The 21,504-nt window shown below is 37.7% G+C and overlaps 1 protein-coding gene and 1 pseudogene across 1 annotated transcript in view; both read right to left on the reverse strand.

The window, feature by feature from the left end:
• The window catches only part of LOC123825566 (tRNA-uridine aminocarboxypropyltransferase 2), a 123,353-nt gene that overhangs the window by 73,238 nt on the left and 28,611 nt on the right, over positions 1-21,504 (reverse strand). The gene's annotated exons all lie outside the window — the stretch shown is intronic.
• Positions 8,481-9,761, reverse strand: LOC123825407 (annotated as a pseudogene).

Raw genomic sequence — 21,504 nt, forward strand, 5'->3', positions numbered from 1 at the left:
TAATAAAAAACAGCTAGGCACTTTATGTAACTTTATGTATAAACACTAATTGTTCTGGCTTATGCTTTGACATGCTCATTAAAACATCATTGCCTATTTATTTTAAAGCTTGTCTCCTTTATTAACCAAAGTCTAATTATATTACCTCAAACTAATAAAAATATAGTTCTTTAAAACATTTTGCATTACAATTGATCAACTTTATATTTAGCAAGTTACTTTACAATATGAACTTGTACTTATTTGTTTCTACTTTAACAGCAAGTTTCCTCACATATTCCTCTTCCACAGTGGTCTGCACACACTGTGCTTGTCCAAATGTTAAACCATCTCTTAACAAACTAGTAAGTGTACAGTAATTGCTCACCTCATTCTAAAATCTTTTTCCAAAAAAACAAAAATTCTTCTTACATCCAAACTTAACTCCTAAAGATTTAAATACTTCAAATTGATAATAGATTACATAATTTATAAATTCAACAAATTTTTATTCAAATACTTACTGTACACCTATGTGCCAGATATTAGGCACTTGGGACAACAAAACAAAAATCCCTACTCTCATGGAGCTTATTTGTTCTTGATGTGCCAGAAAATTCCTTCCTTCCTTTGAACTCTTATCGTTGACAGGGAAAACAAATACCAGAAAACTACATGTCAAAACATTATTTATTGCAACAGCATGGATGGAACTGGAGAACATTATGCTAAGTGAAATAAGCCAGGTGATGAAAGACAACTACTATATGATCTCACCATTAACAGGAACCTAATCAACAAAACAAACAAGCAAGCAAAGTAGAGCCAAAGACATTGAAACTGAGAACAGGCTGACAGTGATCAGAAGGGAGAGGGAAAGGGATAAAGGGAGGAAAGGGTGAAGGGTTTACAGGAACAACATATCAAGGACATATGGACAACAAGGAGGGGGTTGAAACAGGGGAGGGAGGGAGGGAGGGAAGGCTGGGGTGGGGGGAGGGGGGAGGGTAAAAGGCAGAAAACTGTACTTGAAAAACAATTTAAATACATTATTTATAAATAAGAAACAATCACTTTTTAATTTTTTTATTTGTATTGCTGTTTAAGTACAATTATTTCCATTTTCACCCCACCACACCCCCCTTCCCACCCACCCCCACCCTCAAACCCACTCCCTTTGGCTTTGTCCATGTGTCCGTACATGTTCCTCACGTGTCCCCCATTATCCCCTATTATCCCTCTCCCTCCTCCTCTCTCATTATTGTCAGATTTGGACAATCATTTTTTTAAAAATCAAACTACTTTTAGAATTTGTATAGATCTAAGAAAGAAAACTTGGGTATAGGTTTGGGGAATAACTTACTAAGATATGTCACTGACAATGTCATTGCCTTGCTATATGATCTTGAGCACATCACAGGTCTTACAATTTCATCCTTCATAAGCTAGTAATAAAGCACCAAGAAACTTCTGGGAAATGACTACTGCATGTATTATAGACAACTATTATAAAATTGTAATCATTTATGACTCATATTTCAACTAATGTATAACAGAATGAACAAAGTAAGAGCTGAGTTTTTTTTCCCTCTTCCACATGTATAATGAATTGGAAATGTACTATAAATACTGTTTTCCAACATTGTGGTTCATCTTCTTAAAATATAAATAAATTTTTAAAATAATTTCCCTGAGGAAATTTTATAAAATATGCTTTTTATCTTTTTTCATTAAGGATTATAGGAATAAATATGTAGGATTACTATCAGACTAAGAAACATTAGCTTCTGAAGTGACTGTTATAACACAAGGGTAATCTGTCACTCTAGGCATGCTATCTCCAACAGCCTATAGGCAACTGAAATTATAGTTGGAATATGGCTGGAACCTACAAAACAAATGTTTACAAAGTTAAATTGAATTTCTAACAATACTCACTGAAAACTATTTTTCTTTAAGAAAACTATTTTACTGATTATGCTACTAAAGTTGTCCTACTTTTATTCTCCCATTTATTCCCCTCCACCCTGCACCACCTGCTGCTACTTTCCAGCATTCCCCTCCACTTTAGTTCATGTCCATGCGTCATTACACATAAGTTCTTTGGTTTCTATATTTCCTATACTATTCTTAACCCCCTGTCTATTTTGTACCTACCATTTATACTTCTTATTCCCTGTACCTTTTCCTCCACTCTCCCCCTTCCCTATCCCCTCTGATAACCACCCATATGATCTCCACTTCTGTGATTCTGTTCCTGTTCTAGTTGTTTGCTTAGCTTGTTTTTCTTTTTGTTTTTTAGGTTCAGTTGTTGATAGTTATGAGTTTCTTGTCATTTTACTGTTTATATTTTTTATCATCTTCTTTTTCTTAGATAAGTCCCTTTAACTTTTCATATAATAAGGGCTTGGTGACAATGAACTCCTTTAACGTGACCTTATCTGGCAAGCACTTTATCTGCCCTTCCATGCTAAATGATAGCTTTGCTGGATAGAGTAATCTTGGGTGTAGGTCTTTCTCTTTCATGACTTAGAATGCTACTTTCCAGCTCCTTCTTGGCTGTAAGGTTTCCTTTCTTTTTTAAAAAAATTATTTTATTGTTGTTCAATTACAGTTGTCTGTCATTTCTCCCTGCCCCTCCCTGCCACCCCCTCCAAACCCAATTAAAAAAATGGGCAAAAGACTTGAACAGACACTTCTCCAAGGAGAACATACAGAGGACCCAGAGACACATGAAAAGATGATCAGCATCACTAGCCATCAGAGAGATGCAAATTAAAACCACAGTGAGATACCACCTCACACCTGCCAGAATGGCCATCATAAACAAATCAACAAACAAGTGTTGGAGAGGATGCAGAGAAAAGGGAACCCTAGTGCACTGTTGGTAGGAATGCAGACCGGTGAAGCCACTGTGGAAAACAGTATGTAATTCCCTCAGAAAACTAAAAATGGAGCTGCCTTTTGACCCAGCAATTCTACTGCTAGGATTATACCCTAAGAACCCTGAAACACCAATCCAAAAGATTCATCCCAGGGATGCAAGGATGGTACAATATTTGCAAATCAATAAACATAATACACCACATAAACAAAAGCAAAGACAAAAATCACATGATCATATCAATAAATGCATAAAAAGCATTTGATAAGGTACAGTACCCATTTATGACAAAATCACTCAGCAAAGTGGGAATAGAGGGAGCATTCCTCAACATAATAAAGACCATATATGAGAGACCTACAACCAACATCATACTCAATGAGCAATAACTAAAAACTTTTCCACTAAGATCAGGAACAAAACAAGGATGTACACTTTCACCACTCCTATTCAACATAGTACTGGAAGTCCTAGCCATAGCAAACAGACAAGAAAAAGAAATAAAAGGCATCCAAATTGGAAAGAGGAAACAAAACTGTCACTATTTGCAGATGACATGATAGTATACATAGAAAATCCTATAGACTCCACCAAAAAACAACTCAACCTAATAAATGAATTTCCCAAAACTGCCAGATACAAAGTCAATATTCAGAAATCAAAGGCATTTTTGTAAGGTTTCTTTTGAGAAATCAGCTGATAGTCTTATGGGAACTCTCTTGCAGGTAACTGTCTCTTTTTCTCTTGCTGCTTTTAAGATCTCTCCTTATCTTTAATCTTAGGTAATTTAATTATGATGTGTCTTGGTGTGTTCCTCCTTGGGTCCAATTTCTTTGGGACTCTCTGAGCTTTCTGGACTTCTTGGAAGTCTATTTTCTTCACCAGATTAAGGAAGTTCTCTTTCATTATTTTTCTCAAATAAGTTTTCAATTTCTTGCTTATTCTCTTCTCCTTCTAGCACCCACATGATTCAGATGTCAGAACATTTAAAGTTGCCCCAGAAGTTCCTAAGCCTCTCCTCATTTTTTTAAATTCTTATTTCTTCATTCTGTTCTAGTTAAATGTTTATTTCTTCCTTCTGTTTCAAATCACTGATTTCATACCGGTTTCCTTCCATTCACTGTTGGTTCCCTATATATTTTTATATCATTTCGCATAGCCTTCATTTCCTCTATTTTGCATCTGTACTCAACCATTTCTGTGAGCATCTTGATTACCAGTGTTTTGAATTCTGCATCTGATATGTTGCCTACTTCTTCATCACTTAGTTCTTTTTCTGGAGTTTTTGATCGTTCTTTCATTTGGTCCATATTTCTTTGTCTTGATGCACCTGTTACATTGTAAGTGGCAGAACCTTAGGTAGTTGCCAGGTAGGGCACCCCATGGGGCCGTGTGTGGCACTATATGTGGGGGAGGGGTCAGAGAGGGTACAATCCACTTGCTTGGCTCTCATCCCACTTTTGCTCACTTCCCCCCACTACCCAAAAGCAAATTGTGCTCTTCTGGTACTGATTCCTGGGGTGGGGTAGGTTTGTGTACATTCTAGGACCCTGTGGGACTCTCCAACAAACTCTCCTTCGAGGCTGGGAGTTTCTCCCACTGCCACAACCCCCACAGGTTTTTAAGCTTTAGTTTCCTATGCTGGAACCCTGGGTTGTGCAGTTTGTGTCTCTCCCCAGTTGTGCCTCCTGGCTTATCTGCACACAAATGTGGGATATCCTGATCCACCAGCCACTGACTTGTCCTCTCCACCACGGCTTTCTGTCTCTGCCTCTCCTACAATTTTGGATAGATGTTTCTTTCTTAACTCCTTGATTGTTGGATTTCCATACAGTTCAACTGTCTGGCAGCTCTCACTATTTTTGGTTTTAAATTTGTTGTTGTCCTATTGGTTGTGCAAGGAAGCAAAACATATCTACCTATGCCCCCATCTTGGCTGGAAGTCTATTTTTCTCATAATACTAATTTTAATCAAGAAAATCTCACACCCTTGCTGATGTGGCTCAGTTGTTGGAGCATCACTTCATACTTCAAAAGGTTGGTGGTTCAATTCCCAGTCAGGGCACATACGGGAGGCAACCAATAGATGTTTCTCTCTCACTTGTCTGTGTGTATTTCTCTCCCTCTTCCTTTCCTCTCTCTCTAAAATCAATAAACATATTTTAAACCTTTTTTAACAAAGAATGAAAATCCCACATAGAAAAACTGTAAAGATTAGTGAATAGATTTGTAAAGAAATACTATTTTAAAAGGGTTTCTTTTACCCATTAAAAAGAAATAAAAGCAAATGAAGAATAAAGAAAAATAGTGCACTCCATTTCCAAATACTCAACAAACTTTTTATAGTCCCAACAGAGTGAAAAAGCAAAGAACAAAGAGTTTCATGACTTCAGTAAGTTGAATAGAGACACTCCATTACACATAAAAATGCCAACAACTTGGTAATTTCAAAACAAGCTTTGAGAAACTAAAGAAACTTAATCTCTATAATAAAATTTAGTTTTTACATGTCTGAAACTATATTCAATATAACCAATTAAAAAAGAAACAGGTCTTCTTAATTAATATATTATAGCAAACTTTTACCTCATAAAGAGAAGAAAAATAGGTAACTTCTATGTTTGATTGCTTCAAATGTATATAAAAATAATATTCTCATACCCCCCAAAGTGTTTTTCTCACTATATTATTGTTTTATAACTGCCTTCAGGAATAGAAGGGTAAGCTTAAGACATAAAATCATGTTATAGGAAAGGAAGCAACTCTATAAAGGGAATAAATATGTTCAGTGAGACCTTCAGAGACCAGTGCCCCAGAAGACATGCCTAAAGCAGTTCTCTCCAAAGTGGGTTAAGTAAAATGACACAATGGGGTGCAAAAGAAAATATTAATACTCCCTCCTTGGGTTGATATATTAGACAATAATGAATATGGATGTGTGGTATCCTGATAGGAAAGGAGAAGTTCCATAACATGGAGTGTTAACAATGGCACTCACAAAGAAACTATACATACCCACAAAGAATCTATATTGAGGAAGGTTGAATTACAGAATCACAATGAACAAGTACATGACAGAACTGTTTCTTTTTTAATCCTAGTTCAAACTCTTCATTACAATTAAAAGTCTAACCAGACATGACAGTAACTTTAAAAAGTAGAAATTATAAAGATTAATTGTCCTGCAGAATCACATTTCACTATCGTTAACTATGAAGCTTACCATAAAGATATATAATTGCCTCAAAATAATGGATAATGATAGTATAACTCCATCAATTAGCAAGACATTTTTTCATCCTCATGTGAGGGCATTTTTTTCATTGCCTTTAAAGAGATAGTAAGGGAGAGAGAGAAACATTGATTGGTTGCCTCTCATACATACCCAGACTGGGAATCAAACCCACAACTGAAGTATGTGCCCTGATTAGGAATTGAACCTCCAACCTTTTGGTTATGGGACAACATTCAACCAACTGAGTCACACTGGCCAGTGCATGACTATTTTAAATAGTTTATTTATCTCTTCCCTTTTTATATCTATCTTTGTGTATGCTTTATGAGGCACATCATATATTAATATATAAGAATGGTGTATAATCACAGATAAATATATAGTACACCTACTAGAATTAAATCTGTGTTTTAAAAATCAGCTATGGTATGTAATCAAAATAATTTAGAATTCTAGAGATTAGAGATACACTTGTCCATTCTATAGGATCTATAATTAAGAAAAATGTTAGTAAGTGTTATTACAATTAAAGAAGGCTTCAGAGGACCCAGATGCTTGAAAAAAGCCTTGGGTACTGAGAGATGACTATAAACAGTAGCTAAGGAAAGTCCCTACTGTCAATGTAAAAGTGGCAGATCAACAGCTGAGGAGCTTATCATAAAGTAATCACCTATACTGTTAGGCTATTATTGACTTTCTCCTCTTCTGTATAAATATAAATATAAAAATAGCAAATATCTTTCTCTTTTTTCCCAAATAGTCATATTTATTACTTTTACAGTTAAATATTTCTACCCACTGTGGCATTTAATTTTTCATCTGTTACCTATGTTCCATAAACTCCATATGAAAGCAGCAGTAGTGAAAAGATAATTAAGGTGGGAGAAAGGAAATTTTAAAGTAAATGTTTATCCAAATACAATAAAAGAGAAAAAATGGCCACAAATACTTGCATTCCTATGCCCATGGTATTTTCAAATCGCCTTCTGCTATTAACATGAAAAGTAAAGTGGTAAAACTCTAACCTAGTGATCTAAACAAAACAGGAGATAATTTACCTCAGGAACTCACTATACATTGCAATATATTCAAGTGGTGAAAAGGTATAAATTCATTCAGAAATGTCATACTATCTGGCTGTCAATATAGTCTCTTGAATAATTACATTAAACATATTACTATAAAATGTACCAAGAAGCAGAAAATACTACTATATTTGTAAACTGCAAATAACAAAAGAAATCAGAGCCCCAACAAAGCTGTAATTACATGATGTCTATGTTGAAAGCAGTCAAAATGTACAGAAATGTGACAAGTAATCCAGATGTGTTAAAAAAACACAGTCTGCAGGATGGAGAGGAATAAAGGAGATAAAATGGGGCAACTGTAATAGCATAATCAATAAAATATATTTTAAAAATATGAACAGTAAAATGACAACAAACCCAACTATCAACAACTGAACCTAAAACAAAAACAAAAACAAATAGGACAACCAACTAGAACAGGAACAGAATTACAGAAATGGTTCAGGGGACAGTGGGAAGGGTTCACGGGAATAAACTTAAAGGACACATGGTTAAAAACTAAGGGGAGGGTGGTAATGGGAGGGAAGGGGTGAGGGTTGGGAGGGGGGGCTGGATTGGGAGTAAAAAGGAGAAAACTGTATTTGAACAATGATTAAAATAAAATTTTTAAAAAAATTACAGAAATGGAAATCACATGGAGGGTTATCAGTGGGGAAGGGGTGGGGGAAGATAAAGGGAAAAGTATAAGGAATAAGTGGTAGGTAGAAAATAGACAGGGAGAAGTTAAGAATAGTGTAGGAAGTGGAGAAGCCAAAGAACTTATATGTATGACCTATGGACATGAACTAAGGTGGGGAAATGATGGTGGGCCGGGGTACAGGGTGGAAAGGAACAAAGGGGAGAAAAAATGGGGAAACTGTAATAACAATAAATAAAATATATTTAAAAAATAAAATGACAGACCATTAAAAAAAAACATAGCCTGTTTTTCTCAGATTATATCCAGTCTCCTCTGGTAGGTTTCTCACAAGTCTGTTACATGAAGTGTATTTCCCTATTGCTGATAAGAAGCAGTGTGTGAACATCCATAAATTTGTTAAGGAGTGAGTCTAACTGGCAATATTGATAACTCCATAGTTTCTTATTACATTCATTGGTCTGAAAACTGAAAACAACTCATAACAAAAATGTTTTTTTTTTCTAAATCCTGTACCAGTTTTTCACATTTTAAACCAAAGGAAAGTTGGAATGTATTGCTTTTTATCATCAACAGGCATTTCAAAAAGAGGTAATTAACCAAAATCAAGAGTTTTGGTCAATTTAGTAACAGGCTTCCCATTTATTTCAAACCCTTTCATAATCTTTTTTTTTTCTTCAATTTTTCCAGTATGGACTGGACTTTACAAACAGCCTCTTTCCTGGTCTGTCAGACAGTCCTGGCCCCCAGTTTCAACTGAATCCAATTCCAAAAGTTCCTTGGTTAGCATCTCTTCCAAAAGCCAGTATACTTTGTCTTTTTCCTACAAACTCTTCTACTTATTGCTCAAGGTACTGGACCTTCTCCAGCATGTGTATTTTTTTTAACGCTTAGGGAAGTACCTTCATCTGAAGATAAACTCTCTTCAGGAAGATTAGTAACTCTGCTCTTGATTGATAGGATGTTTGCTGGTGACATTACCACACAGCCGCAGATCAGCACTAGACTGGACTTGGGAATCCAAAAGATCTGAATTATCACTGTCCATTATGCCTGAGGACTTGTACTAATGGACATTGCAGGGAAAGGTGTGCTGGTTCATGCCTTGATCTGATTGGATATAGGGGTATGAGGAATCGTTGGGCTCCTGGGGTAGTGGTGATGGAGGTGGCTGAGGACCAACTGCTAGGCCATGATGAAGTGCTTTCAATCATGTAGAGATCCCCAGGTGGTGCTGAAGGCACAGATGAAGGCCAGGTTCCTATTCCAGAAGTACCAGGAGAAGCCCACAAGTTCTCTTGTGGTCATATAGATGGTCCTGTGGAGCATGATATCCTGTAAGCTGCCCCGTAAGAGGAGATGCTTCAGTGAGGCAATCCTGCTGGGGATACATACAAAGAAAGACTGGGTTTGGGATGTTGCCAGGTGTATAGTAGGTGCTTAGAACCTCTGTAAAGTAACTGGTCTGAGAATATCCAAGTGTATAACAAGCCCCAGACTATGAGGCAGTCTTTGCCCCAGGGCCAGATGGGTATGGTGGGCCATATGCTCCATTAGTGTAAAAATTCAAACTTTGGCCTTGCATTTCGGTCTTATGGGATATGTACTTGGGTAAGGAGTCCTGGATCAAGCAGGAGAATACCAGTAGATAGAATTGTAGCTAGGATATGGTGGCTACTCCTGGTGGGTTTGTCCAACTCAACCCAGCTCTGTTCATGTGCCTCCAGAAGGATCATAGCCATCACTTCTTCCACCTTCTTCCAGCAACATGGTCTCGGCTGGGCTGCACTAGGAAATTGGAGGCTGGAGAGGCTCAGGGAGAGGAGGTTATATGAGTGGAGGTGGGTACATGGGCACATCTCCACCCTCATGCCCATAGTAGCAGCCATAAGATGGACTATCACAGGGGCCATAGCCCAAGTGCCTTAAGGCCAACATGCAGTAAACATCTTTCTTAATAACAAATTAAGTTTCTCTTTCCTCTGCAAACTCCTGTTTTATATTTTTATAATTTATCTTAAATCTAGTTATTTAGGTATGTTTTCTTTCACACTCAATTCACTATAAATTATAAAGAAAAAAACTTCCTGCTTATTTTTCTATAACCCAAATTGTGTACTTATTGGATATTGGCTATTAAATAAATAATGATTGAATTAATAGAGACTTTCTATATGATTCATCAAAGTGAGATTCCAGGTCCATGTATAACAGAATTCTATGCTCCTTATCCACTGACAAACTAAAGGGAAGAGCATAAATGTCCATCCTGACAATCAATAAGTCAAAGGTTACAGTGGTCCCAAAAACCAACTATCCCCTCAGTAGAAATATTTTATAAAGAATAGCATATAGCCCTGGCTGGCGTAGCTCAGTGGATTGAGCTCGGGCTGCAAACCGGGCATTGCAGGTTCGATTCCCAGTTAGGGCGCATGCCTGGGTTGCGGGCCGCGGCCCCCAGCAACCCCACAGTGATGTCTCTGTCTCTGTCTCTCTCTTTCTCCCTCCCTTCCCTCTCTAAAAATAAATTTAAAAAATAAAATCTAAAAAAAAAGAAAAGAATAGCATATAATGAAGGGACCATGTTACTAGGAAATATTTTTTCTTTTTTTTTTAATCTTACCCAAGCACATTTTTTCATTGTGTTTTTAGAGCAAGAAGGGAAAGAAACATCAATGTGAGAGAGAAGCATCATTTGGTTGCCTCCCATACACATCCAATCTGGGGATCATATGCACCCGGACCAGAAACTGAACCCCCAACCCAGGCACGTGCCCTGTCCAGGAATTGAACCTGCAACTTTCCTGTTACAAGACAATACTCAAACCCACTAAGCCACAGCAGCCAGGGCATAGACAATATTTTCATTTATCTATTCTTTCCTCTCCTTTCTTTTATCTAAAAATTGTATTTTAAAATACAGACTTTGTATAGTTGATTTATTAAGGAAGTGTTCTTCCTTATTTTATATAAATGTCCATTTCTTCAAAACAGCAAAAGGAGATTGAGAATTTTCTTGGATAAGAAGAAAGAGAATATAAGACTTAAATTACCATTACTTGAAGACATAAGAGAATACAATAATGCAATGAATAAGCCACTGATTTTGATGGCCTTAAAAGGAGTGATTTTCATCAACATAACATTTATTTGTAGCTTTCAAAAGCCCCAGAATGAGGCAATTTATTTATGGTGTTCTACAGCATTAACACATGCAAAATTATTTACTATGGAATAAATAGAGCTATAACATGCCCCAATTTGAAAATCTAGAAAAACTACTACCTTAATGTGAAAAAAAGACCAATTTCATGAATAATAATAATAATTCATAGAAGGTAAATAAAAATGGGAAAATGAAGAAACGAGGGAAAAAGGAGAAGGAGAAGAGAGAGGAGGAAAAAGAAGAGAGGAAAAGATAGAGGAAAAAATTAACATTAATTGAATGCTTTTATGTTAACATGCACTATGCTAAATACTTTACCTTCAGTTAATTCCACAAAACCTGTCAAAGAAAGTAGTATTATTATTCTAATTTATAGATGGAGAAACCAAGGCTTAGACAGGTTAAGTAAGTTTCTCAAGATAAAATAAAACTAGGGCTAGAACACAGTTCTGTCTATTAAAAACTACATGACCTTAATCAATACATTTTGTTGACTCCAAAGAATCAACAAAATGTTAATGTTCAAAGAAAAGTTTTAACACATAATTCTATGTAGCTTTCCTAGGTCGCAGAAGGCCCTAGACTGGAATTAAAACATTTGGTGATAAACAAATAAACCTAAGCATCAGGCAGAAGATGGCAGCAAGGTAGGTGGGAGCAGAATCCACTTCTCCCTATGCACAGGTGGAACACCTAACTGATCTTCTGAGGAACAGAATGAACAGTCAACAATATCCAAGCATATGTGACAGTTGTAGGCAAAAATTGTAGAGGACATTGAAAAACACGACAAGAAGATTGCTTTGGGACGGTAAGGTCCCTGGGACTAGCATGGGGCCCAGGGCTTCTACAGCCCCAGTCCTGGTGCCTGCCAGGCCTACTGCAGGATTCTTGGAAGAGAGCCAGGTCAATGGCTCCCTCCCCTGCCAAACGGAGGATAGAGCAGCACCAGGATGGACCTGGATGCTTGAAGTTGCTGGGGGGAATACAGACGAAATGAGAGACACACAGGGGAAGTATTCACCCTCTGAGACTGTGGACACTGGCTGGGTCATTTCCAGAGAAACTGGGGAGCCAGGTGACGCCTATGAGGCAGGAGATAGGAAGGAAGGAAACTCCAGAGGCCCTGCAGGGCTGAGGTAGAAAACATCCATACATGACAAAGACCCCCTAAGAGGAGTTGTTCCTGTTTTCTGGGATAACTCTGAATCATGGAATGTGCCTGCGCATTACCCCTGATTCATTATAATATAATTATAATGAAATAACATTGTGGGACTCCCTTCTCCAGTAGCCAGTCAAGAAAATCATGGGAAACCACACATGCGCAGTAGCTTTGAAATCCACCTCCTTGTACCTGCACAGGAAAAGCCCGCCAAAGACTAGCGAAGGTGCTTCTGCCCCTATAAGAATAGAATCCCCCCAGCCCACGTGTTCCTTCTCTGCTCAGAGTTGTCCCACTCCCATGTCCTGTGGAGTGTACTATTGCTTAATAAATCTTCCCTCTTTCTTTATGCTATAAACTTTGTGTGTTTGGTTCAATTCTTTGTCCTCAATCACTAAGAACCTGGTTACCTATGCACACCTGTGACACCTAGAGAAGGGAGAAGAGCTGGGCCACAACGTACTGTGACCCATATAGTCTCTGGTCTGGTTGGAAAGCTGTGCTGTGTGAGAGACTGGGTGCTTGTTAGGAGGAGCAGGCTTGAACAGGAGGATTTTGTTAAAAAAAAAAAAGGCTCTTGGTGGTTGTTTAGGGAACTCTCCCACAGTGGCCACCCTCACAGCCACTACAGTAGCAAGCTCAGCCACATACCCCCCACATCAGCAGCGAGGCCATCCCCCACTGCCACCATAGCATCAGCTGCACACCTACCCCCTCCCCAGGCCCAGCCACACTGGCTAGGGCTAGTTAAGGGAACAGAGAAGCCACACACCCCCAGCAGATGGGAGCAGCAGGGCTCAGAGTGAGCAGTCCCCAGAAAGACTTAACTCAGTGGTGAAGCTGAACCACCCCTAGGAAACTTTGAGAGTGCCTAGCACCTAGAATAGCAAAGAGAGAAAAGGTAGTATGTGAGTTGCCCCTAATTAGTGCACCTCAAGGACAACACACCTGGTGGACTGTAGGTGCCAGCCAAGCACAGAAGGGAACTGGGCTGGAGGCTGGGCAACTATGAAGAGTGCAGCCCAGAACTGGCCCCTGTCCTCCCTAAACCATAGGAAGGGAGAAAAGTGAAACCCAACCCCCCTCAGCCTGCTGCAGTCAGGAAGACCAGCAGAATAAGCTTGGCCAGTTAAAATGAGAATACTTTCCTTTCTTTCTTTTTTTTTTCTTCCCACCTCCCCCAACTGAGATAATAAGATCTGGAGCTCTGAAAGGACCAGTGACAGACCACAGAGGGATTACGAGGCTAATCTCAACAACTGAGAAACTGAGACAAATTTCACTTTGCTATTCCAGAGAACTTGCATGTTATCATTTATTTGTATTATTATCATTTTTTCATTATTTTTACTATTTTATTAGTGTTTTTTATTTCTCTTCTTTCTGATTAGTACTCTTTGTTTTGTTTGTTTAATTGAATTGTTTGACTAGTTTTCCTTCACTCTTTCATAGTGTATTTTTAATTTTCCTTCTTGTATTTCACTTGTGTTCCAATAGCACACTACTCTAGGTCATGTACTTTCTATTCTTCTTATTCAGATCATATAGATTCTGTCATACGATTGTTGTTCCATGACTATTGTAAATAATTGTTGTTCCATACAATTATAAATACTACACAGCACACCTCTTGCATATTAGCCCGTTTTACTGTCTTCTGCAACTTTATTATTGTTGTGGTTAACTCTATTCTCTTGCACACTACACCTATTTTCTATCCTTTACACTCAATGTATCTCATAATCTACCTCTCGCCAGCTCTGTTTTCTGGATTCAACTCACAATCCTTCCCCCCTCTAACAAGAGTCTTATCTTTTTTTCCACCTTTCTAAAAAGTGGCTAGTTGGGTGAAATATAATGGTTAACACTATGGTTGTAGGGGACCGGTTTATTTGGGTCTGGCAAATGTGACTCAGCTCTGTATGGAAAACCTACAGAAGTGAGGTGGTGGGCAGGAGCTAGACCTTCAAACCAAGTTTTTCTGTGGGAATCAGGCATAGAAAATGTATACAGACTATTATGGCTGCCTCTTGCTAAAATTCCATCACCCTGGTCTAAAACAACAAATGTGTATTGTCTATCTTCAAGGTAATTTCCAAAGCCTGTGTGAATTTCTCCAAGGACAGAGCTAATCAGCTTGCTACCTTTCCCCTCTGCATGTTATTTTCATTTCCTTGATTGTACCAAAAATGTAAACAATAATATTCCATGCAATACATAATAAATCATTCTTTGATGTAAGACCCAAGAAAAATAATAAAAGCCTGTCTGGGCAAGGGTCGGGGCACTCTCCTCTTGAAAGAGTGGCCATGTCGTCCCCTTTTTCTCCACAGGATTGCTGTAGCCTGTGCATTTATTCTCATCTTCAGTCACAACAGGCGGACACTGCTGGCTAAAGTCCACCACATATAGTTACCCAAAAAATCTCCTATCTCTTTTCTATGGGTTGGTACTTTAAATACCAGAGAATATACTCCCACTGTCGTAACCCATTTTACCTTCCACCACCAAATGATCACATAAAAAAAGTAGGTAGGAGCAGTGAACAAAGTATACGTGCTGGAAGAGAGAAATCATCAATAATGGAACCACCAACACATAGTAAAGGAAGGTGGTGAAGGAGTGACTGGAAGCCACACTAATTTCCACCCATGACCAATCAAGAATTACAACTAAACAGTTAAGAAATTACGCAGAACAAACAACTGAACAATAGTGAGAGAGAAGACTCAAAACCTTGGACAGATAGAAGAACCACCTTCAACACAACCTGTCCACACCTGCACAACAGCATACAAGATGTGGTGGGCAGAGTGACGCTCAGTTAGCCACCTGGAGGAAAGCACCCACCAAAGAAATACCTAACAACAATCAAAACCCAAATATATAAAGAGAGCCAACATGAATGACAGCCAAAGAGCAGCAAGTTCAGGGGATCAATGAGACTGCATACTGAATCTCACAGGTCTCCTACCATAGAAGTTCACAGCAAGAACACAGGGGATCAGAATGGATCAACTTAACAAACAGCAGCAAACAAGAAGAATCTCACAAATAATGGGAAGACAAACAATCAAATCCCACATTAAAGGAAAGGAGGAAGCCTCAGAAAGAATGCTAAATGAAATGGAGGCAAGTCAGCTATCAGAAATTCAGTTCAAAGCAATGGTTATCAGGAAATTCAGAGAGCTCACAGAGAAATATCAAAAACTACAGAGAAACTATAATGAACTCAATGCAAACTATATCAGTGTGAAAAAGAAAATAGAAACTATCAACAAGGACCAAAAGGAAATGAGTAATAAAATCTGTGACCTGGAGAACATAATACAAGGAATCAAAAGCAGGATAGATGAAGCAGAGATCAAATCAGTGACATGGTGGACAAAAAAGAAAAAGACAACCAGAAAGAGCAAGAAAAGGAAAAAAAAAACTCAGAAAGAATAAAGAAGTATTAAGGAAACTGCAGGACAACATGAAACATAGTAATATCCATATAATGGGGACACCAGAAGAAGAAGAAGAAGAGCAAGGGAATAGAAAACCTGTTTGACAAAGTAATGATGGAAAACTTCCCTAATTTGTTGCGAGAAAAAGTGACACAAATCCAGGAAATACACAGAGTCCCAACCTAGAGGAACCCAAAGAGGCCCATTTCAAGACACGCCATAATTAAAATGCCAAAATTCCATGACAAAGAGAGAATCTTAAAGGCAGCAAGGAAAAATGGAAGTAACATAAAAGAGATCCCCAGTAAGATGAGCAGATGACTTCTAAATGGAAATGCTCCAAGCCAGAAGAGAATGGCAAGGAATATTCCAAGTAATGAAAAACAAAGGCATGCAACCAAGACTATACTATACTATCCAGCAAGGCTCTCAATTAAATGAAAGAGAAAATAAGGAGTTTCCAAGACAAAAGAAGTCTAAAACAATACACCTCCTCCAAACTAGCCCTTCAAGAGATGTTAAAGGGTTTGCTTTAAGAAAAGAAAGAAAGAAAAGTAAAGAAAAGAGAGAGAGACAGAGAGAGAGAGAGAGGAACACAGGTATGAAGGAAGTAACATGGCAATGAATAAGTACCTATGAATAAGTACCTTAAATGTAAATGGATGAAATGCTCCAATCAAAAGATATAAAATAGCTGAATGGATAAGAAATCATGACCCACACATATGCTACCTAAAGTAGACCCACTTGAGAACAAAAGACCTACACAGTCTGAAAATGAAGTGCTGGAAAAAAATATTCCAAGCAAATGGACAGGAAATAAAAGCCAGAGTAGAAATAATCATATCAGACAAACAGACTAAAAAAAAGGGGGGCCATAAAAGGAGACACAGAAGGTAACCTCATAATACTCAAGGGAAGAATCCACCAAGAAGACATAAACATTATGAATATATATGCACCCAACATAGGAGCACCCAAATACATAAAGAAAATCATGAAGACTTCAAGACATTGACAGCAACATAATTATTGTAGGGCATTTCAACACCTCACTCTCAAAAATGGATAGATCTTCCAAACAAAATATCAACACAGATATTGTGGAATTGAACAATGTCATAGATCAAATGAACTTAACTGATATATACAGAGCCTTTCATCCCAAAGCAGCAAAATACACATTCTTTTCAAATGCACATGGAACAAATTCAAAGACAGACCACATGATAGGTCACAAAACAAGCTTCAACAAATTCAAGAAAACTGAAATCATATCAAGCATTTTCTCTGACCGCAAAGGACTGAAACTAGAAACCAACTTCAAGGAAAAAATTCAAAACACTTAAACTCATGGAAATTGAATAGCATGCTATTAAACAATGAATGGGTCAAGAATGAGATCAAGGAAGAAATCGAAATGTTTCTGGAAACTTTCAGGGGAAAAGGGTAAAGGGTTTGCAGAAAGTTATAAAGGACACATGGAGAGTAACGGGGGACATGGAAAAAGAAGGGAGGTGGGGAGGGATGGGGTGTTGGGCTGGGGTGGGGGGGAGGCAGAAAACTGTACTTGAACAACAATGAAAAAAAAAGCTTCTGGAAACAAATGAAAATGAACTAACAACACCCCAAAACTTATGGGACACAGCAAAGGCAGTCCTGAGAGGGAAGTTCATAGCAATACAGGCCTATCTAAAAAAATAGAAACATTTCAAATAAACAACCTAACCCTAAACCTACAAGAACTCGAAAAACAACAATAAAGATAACCAAGAGCAAGTAGAAGGAAGGAAATAACCAAGATCAGAGCAGAATTAAATGAAACAGAGACTAACAGCACAATTCTAAGGATCAATGAATCCAGGAGCTGATTCTTTGAAAAGATAAATAAAATTGACAAGGCTTTAAGCAGACTCATCAAACAAACAAACAAAAAAAGACACAAGACCCAAATAAACAGAATCAGAAATGAAATAGGAGAGATTACAACTGATACCACAGAAATACAAAGGATTGTAAGAAATTACTACAAAGAACTATAGGCCAAGAAATTTGAAAACCTATGTGAAATAGACACATTTCTAGAAAAATGCAATCTCCCAAAGCTAAATCAAAAAGAAGCAGAAAGCCTGAACAGCGCAGTAACAGCTGACAATGTTGAAGCAGTAATCAAAAAACTCCTGAAAAACAAAAGCCCTGGGCCATACAGATTCACAGGAGAATCCTACAAAGCATTTAAGGAAGAGCTAACCCCTATCCTTCACAGACTATTCCAAAAAATCCAAGAAGATGGAAGACTCCCAAACTCTTTTCATGAAGCCAGGATCATTCTAATCCCAAAACCAGATAAAGACACAACAAAGAAACAAAACTTCAGGCCAATATCACTGATGAATGGATATGCTAAAATCCTCAACAAAATACTGGCAAACCAAATCCACAATACATTAAACAGATCATGCACCATGACCAAGAGGGATTCATCCCAGGGATGCAAGGATGGTACAATATTTGCCAATGAATAAATGTAATACATCACACAAACACAAGTAAAGACAAAAATCACATGATCATACAAATAGATGCACAAAAAGCATTTGAAAACATACAGCACCCATTTATGATCAAAACACTCAGCAAAATGGGAGGACAGGGAGCATTCCACAATATAACAAATGCCATATATAAGAGACCTACAGACAACATCATACTCAATGGGCTAAAACTAAAAACTTTCCAACTAAGTTCAGGAATAAGACAAAGTTGTCCACTTTCACCACTTCTATTCAACAATGTATTGGCAGTACTAGCCACAACAATTAGACAAGAAGAGTAAATAAAAGGCATCCAAATTGGAAAAGATGAAATAAAAACTGTCATTGTTTGCAGATGACATGATAGTGTACATAGAAAATCCTATAAACTCCACCAAAAAAACCACTCGACCTAGTAAATGAATTTGGCAAAACAGCAGAATACAAAGTCAATATTCATAAATCAAAGGCATTTTTGTACACCGACAGTGAAATATCAGAAACAGAAATGAAGAGAAATAATCCCATTTGCTATAGCAATGAGAAAAAGAATATACCTAGGAATAACCCTAACCAAGGAGGTAAAAGACCTGTATTCAGAAAGGTACACAACACCAAGGAAATAAATTAAGGAAAACACAAACAAATGGAAAAATATACCGTGTTCATGGATCAGAAGAGTTAACATCATCAAAATGTCGAGACTACCCAAAGCAATTTACACATTCAATGCAATACTTATTAAAGTACTAATGGCATATTTCACACACACAGAACAAACACTTCAAAAATTTATATGGAATCATAAATGACCACAAATAGCCTCAGCAATTTTGAGAAAGAAGAGCAAAGTAGGAGAGATTACAATACCTGATATCACACTGTATTACAAGGCCACTGTAATCAAAACATCCCAGTACTGGCATAAGAACAGCCACATGGACCAATGGAACAGAATAAAGAGACCAGAAATAAACCCAAGTCTCTATGGTCAATTAATATTCAACAAAGGGGGCAGCAGCATAAAATGGAGTAAAAATACCCTCTTCAACAAATGGTGTTGGGAGAGCTGGACAGCTACATGCAGAAAAATGAAACTCGATCACCAACTTACACCATACACAAAATACACAAAAATAAATTCAAAATGGATAAAAGACTTAAATACAAGTTGGGACACCATAAAAGTCCTAGAGGAAAACATAGGCAGGAAAGTCTCAAGATATTCCATGCAGCAATATTTTCACCAATATGTCCCCCAAGGGACATAAAGGAAAGAATAAACAAATGGAACCTCATCAAAATAAAAAACTTTTGAACAGGTAAAGAAAATAGCATTAAAATGAAAAGAGAACCAACCATATGGGAAAACGTATTTGCTAATGATACCTCAGACAAGGGTTTGATCTCCAAAATATATAAAGAACTCACACGACTCCACTCCAAGAAGAGAAAGAACCCAATTAAAATATGGGCAAAGGATTTGAACAGACACTTCTCCAACAAAGACATACAAAGGGCCCAGAGACATATGAAAAGATGCTCAGCATCACTAGCCCTCAGAAATGCAAATTAAAACCACAATGAGATACCACTTCACACCAGTGAAAATGGCCATCATAAACAAATCAACAAACGAGTGTTGAAAAGGATGTGGAGAAAAGGGAACCCTACAGCACTGTTAGTGGGAATAAAGACTGTGCAGCTTCTGTGGAAAACAGTGTGGAATTTCCTCAGAAACCTAAAATTGGAACTGCCTTTTGACCCAGCAATTCCATTGCTGGGATTATATCCTAAGAACCCTGAGACACCAATCCATAAGAACCTATGCACCCCAATGTTCATACCAGCATAATTTACAATAGCCAAGAGCTGGAAGCTACCTAAGCGCCCATCAGTAAATGAATGAATCAAAAAATCTTGGTACAGTTACACAATGGAATTCTATGCAACAGAAAGAAAGGAGGAGCTCCTACTTTTTGCACCAGAATCAGTGGACCAGAAGAGCATTATGCTAAGTGAAATAAGCCAGGCAGTGAAGGACAAATACCATATCACCTCACCTTTAACTGGAACCTGATCACCGAAACAAACAAGCAAGCAAAATATAACCAGAGACATTGAAATTAAGGACAATCTGACTGTAACCAGAGGGGAGGTGGAATGGGATAATGGGGAGGAAGGGGGTTAAGGACTCTCAGGAACAACTATAAAGGACATGTGGATAATACCAAGAGGGGTGGAATCAGGGGAGAGAGGTGGCATTGGCTGGGGTGGTGGGAAGGGGGGGGATAAATGCAGGCTACTGTACTTGAACAATAAAATAACTAAAAAAATAAAAACAAATGAACCTATGTATCTGAAAGAGATGATCAAGAAGTAAAAGATGAAAGCCAAAACATTCATAAAATTCTCCAGTATAAAATGGCTACAGGTAATTAAGGATGTGTGGTTAAAGATTAAAGAATAAATACAAAAAGGGAAAGCCAGAGGAATCAATAGCATTGCAGAGAAAATAGGCAGAAATTAGCAAAAGAAATATTTCAAACTCGTAAGACAGCCCAAAGGATGATAAAGGTATTTGAGCTAGACCTGGATACAGAGAAAGATTTCAGATAGCAAAGATGAGGAAAAAGTATTTCATACAGAAAGAATAAAAGTACAAAGGCATACAACAAAACGTAAAAAAAATACCTGTTTTAAGAAGGAGTTCAGTGTGAACTGCAGAAAGGGGTTTATGAAGGTTATGGTAGAGAAAGATATGAGCAGACAAGCTGAGGTCTGACCTTCAGGGATTTGGATGCCACACTACAGTCTGAAATCCACTCTTTACCTAAAAGTAACCATGGAAGGTTTGCAGAAAAGGAATACAACAAGCAGACCCAGATGTTAAAACTCTAATTAACTTTCTGAAAGGGAATTGAATAGATGGCAAAATGAAGGTTAGAAAACCACAATTATTACACGGCTATAAAAATCCAGGGCAGAGCAATAGCACAGAGAAAATCCAAGTACTAAAGAGCAGTTTAAATGCCATCTCCAGTACCAGGCTGTTTTGATTACATTGGCCTTGTAATACAGTTTGGTATCAGGTATTGTGATCCCTCCTACCTTCCTCTTTCTCAAAATTGCAGCAGCTATTCAGGGTCATTCATGGTTCCATATAAATTTTTGAAATGTTTGTTCTATGTCTGGGAAATATGCCACTGAAACTTTAACAGGTATTGCATTGAATCTGTAAATTGCTTTGGGTAGTATGAACATTTTGATGATGTTAATTCTTCCAATCCATGAACACGGTGTATGTTTCCATTTGTTTGTGTCTTCCTTGATTTCTTTCTTCAGTGTTGTGTAGTTTTCTGCATAT

Source organism: Phyllostomus hastatus, unplaced genomic scaffold (assembly GCF_019186645.2).
Source record: "Phyllostomus hastatus isolate PE091 unplaced genomic scaffold, TTU_PhHast_1.1 phas_contig_64, whole genome shotgun sequence".
In the NCBI taxonomy this organism is placed as follows: domain Eukaryota; kingdom Metazoa; phylum Chordata; class Mammalia; order Chiroptera; family Phyllostomidae; genus Phyllostomus; species Phyllostomus hastatus.